Below are 10,441 nucleotides of genomic sequence, written 5' to 3' on the forward strand. Positions count from 1 at the left end.
GTAGGAACAATGGGATCACTATATGTAATAGTCTTTTCTTCGACTGTAATAGGTGTAACTACTTTCACTTCAGCAGGAGGATTATATTTAAACCATTTCTCTTTAGGGAGATCAACGTGAGTAGAAAAAGTTTCACAAAAAGTAGCTACTATCTCAGAGTCAAGTCCATACTTAGAGCTAAATCCACGGAAAGCATCGGTATCCATAAAAGATTTAACACAATCGAACTTAGGTGTCATACCTGACTCCTTATCGGAACCCCAATATTCAGAGTTGCATTTAATTCTTTCCAATAAGTCCCATTTGAAATCAATCGTCTTTAGCATATAGGAACCAGCACAGGAAGTATCGAGCAGGTTGCGATTATCAAGAGAAAGCCGAGCATAAAAATTCTGAATAATCATTTCCCGAGAGAGCTCATGATTGGGGCATGAATATAACATTGACTTAAGCCTCCCCCAAGCTTGAGCGATGCTTTCTCCTTCGCGAGGCCAGAAATTGTATATGCAATTACGATCACGATGAACAAGATGCATAGGGTAGAACTTCTGGTGAAATTCCAACTTCAGTCGCTTATAATTCCAAAATCTCGTATCATCACATAGCCTATACCATGTCATTGCATCTCCCTTCAAAGATAAAGGGAAGACCTTCCTTTTGACAACATCATCGGGGATACCAGCAAGCTTAAATAATCCACAAACTTCATCCACAAAGATAAGGTGTAAGTCGGGATGCAATGTTCCGTCTCCTGCAAAAGGATTAGCTAGCAGTTTTTCTATCATACCCGAAGGAATCTCAAAGTGAATATTTTCATAAGGTTCAGTAGGTTGAGGAGCATATCTTTGCTCTTCTGGTTGGGGTGAAGATACCCCAAACAATCCCCTCAAGGGGTTAGTTTCCATAGTGACAAGTAACATAAAATTTCAGCACACTATATAAATGTTTCCTTACCAAGTTCCACTCACCAAAAGCGCTACACTCCCCGGCAACGGCACCAGAAAAGAGTCTTGATGACCCACAAGTGTAGGGGATCTATCGTAGTACTTTCGGTAAGTAAGAGTGTCGAACCCAACGAGGAGCAGAAGGAAATGATAAGCGGTTTTCAGTAAGGTTTTCTCTGCAAGCACTGAAATAGTAGATGATAGATAGTTTTGTGATAAGATGAATAGTAACGAGCAAAAATTAAATAAAGTAAATAAAGTGTAGTAAGGTGGCCCAATCCTTTATGTAGAAAAGGATAAGCCTGGACAAATTCTATAATGAGAAAGGAGCTCCCGAGGACACATTGGGAATTATCGTCAAGCTAGTTTCATCACGTTCATAAGATTCGCATTCGGTACTTTGATAATTTGATATGTGGGTGGACCGACACTTGGGTACTGCCCTAACTTGGACAAGCATCCCACTTCTGATTGACCCCTATTGCAAGCATCCGCAACTACAAAAAGGAGTATTAAGGTAAACCTAACCACAACATTAAACATATGGGTCCATATCAACCCCTAACGAAGCAACGCATAAACTAGGGTTTAAGATTCTGTCACTCTAGCAACCCATCATCTACTTATTACTTCCCTATGCCTTCCTCTAGGCCCAAATAATGGTGAAGTGTCATGTAGTCGACGTTCACATAACACCACTAGAGGAAAGACAACATACATCTCATCAAAATATCGAACGAATACCAAATTCACATGACTACTAATAGCAAGACTTCACCCATGTCCTCAGGAACAAACGTAACTACTCACAAAGCATATTCATGTTCATACTCAGAGGAGTAATAATATGCATAAAGGATCTGAACATATGATCTTCCACCAAGTAAACCAATTAGCATCAACTACAAGGAGTAATCAACACTACTAGCAACCCACAGGTACCAATTTGTGGTTTTGATACAAGATTGGATACAAGAGATGAACTATGGTTTTGAGAGGAGATGGTGCTGGTGAATATGTTGATGGAGATTGACCCCCTCCCGATGAGAGGATCGTTGCTGATGATGTTGGTGATGATTTTCCCCTCCCGGAGGGAAGTGTCCCCGGCAGAACAGCTCCGCTAGAGCCCTAGATTGATTCCGCCAAGGTTCCGCCTTGTGGCGGTGGAGTTTCGTCCCGTAAGCTTGCCCACGATTTTTTCCAGGGGAAGGGTGATGATATAGTAGAAGCTGGACGTCGGAGGCCCACCAGGGGGCCCAGGAGATAGGGGGCCGCGCCCTACAGGGGGGGGGAGCGCCCCCTGTCTCCTGGACAGGGTGTGGGCGCCCTGGCCTATTTCTTTCGCTCATAAATTCTTAATAAATCCAAAAAGTTGTTTCATGGAGTTTCAACACTTTTGGAGTTGTGCAGAATAGGTTTCCAACGTTTGCTCCTTTTCCAGCCAGAATTTCAGCTGTCGACATTCCCCCTCTTCATGGTAAACCTTGTAAAATAAGGGAGAATAGCCATAAGTATTAAGATATAATGTGTAATGACAACCCATAATGCAATACATATTGATATAAAAGCATGATGCAAAATGGACGTATCACACTGGATAGTTTAAATTGGTTGGGCCGAGTTTGACTTTGGGTTTTGGACATATGTGGAAATGAGAAAGTGGCTGCGGGTTTTGGAGCAATATCACTAAGCACTTTGAGCAAGTAGACCATTAAGCAACACCTCATCCCCTTTCAATAGTATTGGCTTTCCTATAGACTCAATGTGATCTTGATCACTTGTGATCTTGGATCACTAAAATGAAAATGAAGAGTCTTGCACTTTTGCCAATCTTTGTCCTTGGCATTTTGAAGGGTTCCACATCTCCTTGTCCTAGCCATGCCATTGTTGAACTTTCTTGAAATATACTTAGATGACAACATTAGTCCAACAACATGTATGTTGGCATGAATTACCAAAATCACCAAGGGAGCAAGTGTGCTTTCAATCTCCCCCTTTTTGGTAATAGATGAAAACATACATCAAAGTTTCAAATAAAGATAGAAATGAGAATGAATCAAAGCTTTGAAGAAAGACATGTGACATGTATGAGCTTCCCCTGACAATGCATCTAGAAAATGATAGCTTGTGAAATGTAGAAGCACATAGTGAAGAGCATACGCATGTGACATGTATCTTAGCTATATGCACTAGAGCAAAGAATGTAATGCTTAGATGTTTCCATGGTCATGACAAGCTTCTTGCTAATATGTGCAAAACAAGAGGTTGTCATGTCCATGAGTGTGATGCATCTACTTACCTTGAAGTTCTTGATCCAACACCTGAAGAAATACACTCGAGAAAACAAGGTTAGATAACACAAGATAATTTCTCCAAAATGGAACATAAGAACCAAAACGAAACCAAGATTGGGATGACATGTAGAAGAGAGTATCACATAGTGATGCATATACTTACTTTGAACTGGAACTGATGAACTGATGCTCAAGTTCCCTTGTGCATCGGTTTGACCAAGAGACCGTAATCGGTGTGACCGAGTTCAATGCTGAAGAAAAACATTGTCAACTCAGCTCACTAGAAAATTAGTTCTCACAAAGATTTGCAAGGAATTAACAAACTGAGCAAAATCAAGAGACAGACAGACACTAACGGTGAACTTCATTTAGACAGATGTCGGCGACATAGTCACCTATGTTAGAGTATATTGACTTAGGAGTCAAGTGAGATCACTTGATCATAGGTCATACTCATCATTTAAGCTCAAAAATGGGGTTGCCATTTTTCTCTTAAGCATTTCAATGTTTTCACATCTTGTTGAGTTGCTTTAACTCATGTCTTGGAGCAAAGCTTCTCTAAGATCGAGAAACATACCTTGGGTTGTGGTGTTGTAGTTGATCATGTAGTTGAACTTATGTTGGCTGCTCAATGGTAATGTAGTTGGGAGCAACCTTTGAAGTTGAAGTTCATCTACCTACATGGATTAGACTTGCAAGGAACAACATGTGTAAATATATCCAAAGTGACAAGAATGAAGCATGTCTCAAAAAATCGGCAAAGGATATGTGATGTTTCTTGTTCCTTGTTTCACCAAGGATTGTCAAAACTTGGATTGTGCAAGATTGCTCAATAAGAGTGAGATGCAATCTTGTGATATTAAACTTGTCCAAGTACCTACAAAAGGTTAGATACAATACAAGAGAGTAAAGGTGTCCAAGATGTAAATTGATCATCAAAATATCAATGATTTGTCAAGAATGCGCATGCCCTTGTATGCATCCTAATGAACCTCTAGTTCACATTTGAAGCATCAATGATGTTCAACTCATTTCTCAAGTGACAAAACACCTTCTCATCAAGGGGTTTGGTAAAGATGTCTGCCAATTGCTTATTGGTACGAACATGTTTAAGGTCAATATACCTTTCTCAAGATGATCTCGAACGAAGTGTTGTCGGACATCAATATGTTTTTTCGAGAATGTTGCACTGGATTGTGTGCAATCTTAATAGCACTCTCATTGTCACATAGCAATGGTACATGTCTCACATGCACACCATAATCTTTAATAGTTTGGGTCATTTAAACTGAGCACAACATGAACCAGCGGCAATGTATTCCGCTTCGGCAGTAGATAAGGATACCGAGTTTTGTTTCTTGGAGGACCTAAAATAATGGTTTCAACATGGTAATTTCCATTTTGAGCATAATGGTTCAATATTTTCATGAATAATCGCATTCATCATTCGGAACTAGAATTCGTCCTTACGACGTCACTTCGTACACGAGCTGGTTCTCGACAAATCAAACCTTGATTGATTGTTGGTCTATATCCATCCAACTTACTTATCTTTTGATCAGAGCCCTGCTTCTGATCCCCCGATATGGAAATCATAATGCCTTTGTATTTAAGCTTTGAAATTATCCAAATATTACTATAATTCAATGCCTTTGCATTCTTTCTTCCTCTGGTTGAGTATCGATACTCACATCAGTTCCATTGTAGATCGTCAGGTCCATTATTGGATTATTATCCGACAGTGTCCTTTATATATAATCACCTTGTGAGTTTCTTCCCTGATACATAATGCCTTTGGTAAATTGTATCCTCTACTTTCTCAACCATGCTCTGCTTTCAAGCTTGTATAAATTACTCCTGAAGTCTGCGTTATATGTTCCAAAGATGCTCCGATGGGTTGAACCTATGCCTTCCCTAATCTGTGTGTACTCGAAAGTTATGCGGGTTATACTCTACTGGGTTTTCGTCAGGTGAAATTTCCATGCTACAACTTCTTCGAAAGCGAGAAGTGAATGGAAAGTTGTGCATTGGAGAAGTGGGAGTCAACCTTGAACTTTGTGTTCATGCCCAAGGAAACGATGTAGATCTTATCATAGAAGCTTCTCATAAAAATGATTAACCCCTTGTTATAAGTTCATCTTGTATCTATGGTTTGATCATTTACAAGTGTGATTCCGACCATATTGTTCTCCTTCGATTCCATTTCTCCGACAAATTAAAGCACTCAAGTCCTGCAGATAAATACACCACTTCAACCTCTATTCTGATCTGCATTCGAGTATTACCCTCTGGTATCTCAAGAATATCACCGAACTACATAACTTCTTATGAGTTCTTCATCAACTATTAATTCTCGCCGATTCAAATTTTTCACGGGTTCTGTATAGTTAGACACTCAAGAACACTCAAGGCCAGATGGCTAGCCGACACCTGATAGTTCTTTGCTCCTAGACTTGAGCTCATGATGATAATAGTGTTCTTGAAATATATGTTGCGTACTTTTCCATCAACCACCATGCCATTATTGAGGAGTTGAATGAGAACCCTTAATATCGCCTTATCCGCCTCGTCAAAAAGAACAACACTATACGATTGGCTCCTGACTTGCTCGCTGAGTTGTCCGCCTTCTTCGTAGTTTCGGAAAATCAAATGAAAAAAGTGAGACATGAGAAGATGAGGAAAGAATACCAGGGTTGCAACATCGATACGGCAATGAGCGTGTCGGTATGATGGATAGACCACCAGACAGGTGCGTCTTCCGTCCAACTCAGTCAATCCAGAACATCCTACAACAAACTAGGTTACAGAATATCTATTAGATTGAACAGTAACCTACAATAGGAATTCAGTGAGAGTTATGTTACAATGAATTCGATCAAATTAATTCACCGGTAAATAGTAAGAAGTCACCTTACACAGCACGCTAGCTGATCAGGCGTGGCCGAAATTGACACTGCGCAGTCTGAAACTTGCATGGCATAGCATGATCTATGTTGCTCGGCAGTATGCACGATCTGCATTGCTGGTTTCATCTCTCAGAGACTAGACCGCTGCGCGCTTCTCGGTGGAGCTTCCGGTCACTTCACTCAGCTCCCGGCGCCGGTCGATGAGTCGGTGAGATTCACCAGAGATTAATGTTGCTTCCTAAAAGAAATGATGCTTCAGAGGGGGCTTGCACCAAGTTGGGTTTCTTTGATGATGGAGTGTTATCATCTGTAAAGTCATGTTTGCTATGTGTGTCCTACTTAGCTGGTCTGCCTAGGGGCGCTACGTGTTAGACAAAGAACACGAGAACAGAGGTGTCCATGCCAGCCCCTAGATACAGAAACACAATCGACCTCAAAAGCAGTCATGATTATTCCGACATGGCAACTGAAGGAGCTAGCGGGATGCAATGTCTCTACGAATGTCCACGTGCGCACTAACCTCGATAGAAGACCATTGCTCGGCATGTTTGGGATGTTGTTTAAGATCCGGGGAGCGTGGCAGGCTCGGGGCTGTGGAGTGTGAGGCTGTTCGCGAGGGTAAAAGGCTTCGACGTAGTAGACGAAAATCATACTATCATAGTCATCTCAGGTCGAAACATAGTTTCCATAGAAGATTTTTAGTCACTAGCAGGCACTCAGAGGTTTTCCTCAATCATGGAATTATAAACCTCACCAAGCAAGAGAAAACGATAATTACCGACAAACCCATAAGTTGTACACCCTATGTAAAGAAATATCATGAGTACATACCATTTTGCTACAGGTAATGAATAGCACTTGAAGTAAGGGCTTGGTGACTCACTAAAAACACACATATTAATTCGGTCTAATCTGTCCGTTGCCTATGCAAACGGCAAGCTCTAGCTGTGCTTAGTTTGCCACCTGCTCTACTTCAGTACTTGGTACTTCAGCCCCTTCTTGTCGTCGGTGGCATTGATGCAGATGATTGAGCCTTGACACGCTTCTCCATTGACCAGCATGTCCACAAGAACTCTCGTCACATTCTTCTTCATCCACCTCTTAATACGCCTTGCGCCATACACCTGCAATACATAGTCCATGCATGCATCGTAAGCGGGACATACAAGACTAAGCAAATTTGTATGATTTGGTTTGGTAAAAATAACATGTACTTACCGTGTCGTGCGATTCCGACCAAATGACGTCCAAGGCGGCATCTGTTGCAAACAAAGAGATGCCCTTGTTAGCTGCCATAGCAACCACACTCTTCATCTGGATTTTCACGATCTCCCTCAGTTCGTCATGAGAAAGCGGCTCAAATATCACAGTTTCACTCAGTTTGCTGATAAAATCAGGCTTAAGGTGTTTCTCAACCTGCAATAACAAGTAAATATGTTGGTCAGCAGGGTGCCCACCGGTACTTTACAAGGGACGGTTTGGCATACCTGTTTCATGAGAAGACCCCGTGCAGTTTCTATGTTTTCTCCGGCCATTCCAGCTGACCAGTGGCGGAGGACGAAAAAATTTTGAGGTGGGGCGGACACTAAGGCGTAAATTAAATTATAATATGCCGCCATTCATAATATGAAAATACCACTAAGATCACTGAATTGTACATTGTCACAATATTTTACCACACAGATCACAAATTTAGAAATCTATTTTTTCCATAAATTTGCACCTTTACTCTTACCTTTGTTGTACCCTTTCTTTTCTTACCCATCTGCTAGATTTCTACGTTTCCCATTCATTGGAAAAAACGCCGACAATAGCCGCACAAATTACAGTAATAAGCACATCTCTCTCACACACATAAAAAAATAGCTAATCAGTAGAAATCCCAATCCCAGCCTAAGCCTCTCTCATCACTCGATCTTTCACAATTTGTCCCATCCCAATCTCTCTCTCAGTCGCTGACCACAATAGCAGCACACAGCCGCCCGCTTCTCACCAAGGCGTGCATAGAGAGCAATCGGGGCGGTGAAGAAAAATCAAGCCAGCGGATGAGAGGGAATTGGGAAACTGCTGTCCTTTTTAAGGGTAAAAGAATGCACCGGTCTTTTTTTTTGAGGGAAAAGAATGCACCAGTCGGATGGGAAACTGCTGTTGGGGGAGCAATCAGGGCGCTGCTGGCCCTAGTCGCACTGAGGGCCCAAATAATGCGGCCTGCGTTCGCTCGATGGCCCATTCCCTTTTCTCCTTTTTTTTACCTAGCGAGGCAACCAGGAGCCAGCCAGCCAGCGATCCAGCGATGCGTATACCTGTACAAATTGCATCGTACAAAATCAAGGTAGGGCGGGCGCCCAACCTCGCCCTACCGGGTCCTCCGCCTATGCAGCTGACAGGTTCTCTGCTCCTAGATTAGAGCTCATGATTATGACAGTGTTCTTGAAAGATACGTTCCTACCCTTTCCATCAATCAAGTTGCCGTCATCGAGGAGTTGAATGAGGACCTTGAAAATTGAGGAATGTGCCTTATCCACCTCGTCAAAAAGAACGACACTATACGGTTGGCTCCTGACTTTCTCGGTAAGCTGTCCTTCTTGCTCATAGCTTCAGAAAGTCAAATGGAAAAGTGAGGCACGAGAAGAAAGTTTCGGAAAGAAATACAAGTGCAAAGAGTGTACAAGTTAAACCTTCCAGGTCCTCCAACTAGACAGGACACAGATGCACTGTCAGCATATTCCGACATGTCAAAGTGGACTAGTGTCTTCTCGTTGTCAAAAAGCTTCTCTGCAAGTGCTTTCGCAAGCTCCGTCTTTCCAACACCAGTCGGGCCCAAAAAGAGGAACGAGCCAATTGGTTTGCCAGATTGGTCAAAGCCGACCCTAGAACGTAGAACTTCTTGCGCAACCAAATTAACTGCTTCATATTGTCCAACTACTCTCTCATGCAATCTGTCTACTATGTGGCTGAAATCCTCCTCCTCTCGGCCAAGTGTATTGATCGGAATTTTAGTCCATCGGCCCACAACCTTGATATAACAATAGAACATGACATGAACATCACACTGAAACAGATGAAACTTACTAATATGGATACGATTTGCAAAGAATGCAAATTTACCTATGCAATATGATATGGACCAACAGTTACCTCCTCCACTGCATTTATAGTGCTAGTTTTTTTATCTTTAACTTTTTTTGGTTGATGCAACTTCACAGAAGTGCATGCCTCGTCCATTAGATCAATTGCTTTATCAGGAAATTGGCGGCCTGATAACAATAAAAATCCACAATCTCTTTAATATGCACAAACCTATCGGGAAGTAAATCGAACTAGTTCTGAATGACTTGACCAACATACCTGTAACGTAACGGTCAGCAAGCTGGGCAGCAGCAACAAGAGCGTCGTCCTGAATTGTCAGGCCATGGTGGTCTTGGTACCGCTACTTCAACCCCTGCAGGATGGCAACGGTCGCCTGCACGCTCGGCTCATCGACATCAACCCTTTGGAATCGTCGCTCTAGCACCGCATCCCTTTCTATGTATTTTCGGTACTCTTTCGATGTGGTAGCACCTATGCAACGGATGCGACCACGGGCCAACGCTGGCTTGAGAATGTTGGCAGCGTCCACAGTGCCACCTCTGTCACCAGCTCCAACAATCATGTGCATCTCGTCTATGAAGAGGATCAGCTTTCCGGCCGCATCCTCCGCCTGCTTGACGGCATTCTTCAAGCACTGCTCGAACATGCCACGCCACTGGGTCCCGCGACCATTGCCCCGACATCGAGCTCCACCACGCGAGCCCCGGAGAGCGTGTCGGGAACCGCCCCAGCAGCGATGCGCTGGGCCAGGCCTTCGACGATGGCCGTCTTGCCGACACCGGCCGGTCCGACGAGTGCTGCGCAGTTCTTGGTCCGGCGGCAGATGATGCAGATGATGCGGTCAATCTCGTCGTCGCGGCCGATGACAGGATCAGACGCGCCCGGCGGCCAAGGTCTTGAGGGTGCCCTTCCTCGAGGAGGAGGGCTTCTTCTCTCTCTCGTACAGGTTCCACGCTGTCCAGGATAAACCAACACTAGTAAGGGCCGATACGCCGATTATGGCCATCTCCACCATCCCTTTTATTAAGGCCATGTTTGTCGTCGTTTCGATCGATAAGCTACGTATTCGAAGAAGAGCGACCTGGTTTGAGCTGGCGTGGCTTTGATCGACTGCTTTGTTTCTCATGGGGACGGGGGGTACACGTATATTTATACAGAGCTAGCGCACCTGGTAAACTACCACTAAGCACTAGTCCTACTTGGACAC

At 43.2% G+C, this 10,441-nt stretch overlaps 1 pseudogene; it reads right to left on the reverse strand.

Moving 5' to 3' along the window:
* Positions 1-7,112: 7,112 nt before the first annotated feature.
* LOC123084361 (chaperone protein ClpB1-like) lies at positions 7,113-10,215 on the reverse strand (annotated as a pseudogene).
* Between the last annotated feature and the right edge of the window lie 226 nt (positions 10,216-10,441).

This window comes from Triticum aestivum, chromosome 4A (genome assembly GCF_018294505.1).
Source record: "Triticum aestivum cultivar Chinese Spring chromosome 4A, IWGSC CS RefSeq v2.1, whole genome shotgun sequence".
Classification (NCBI taxonomy): Eukaryota; Viridiplantae; Streptophyta; class Magnoliopsida; order Poales; family Poaceae; genus Triticum; species Triticum aestivum.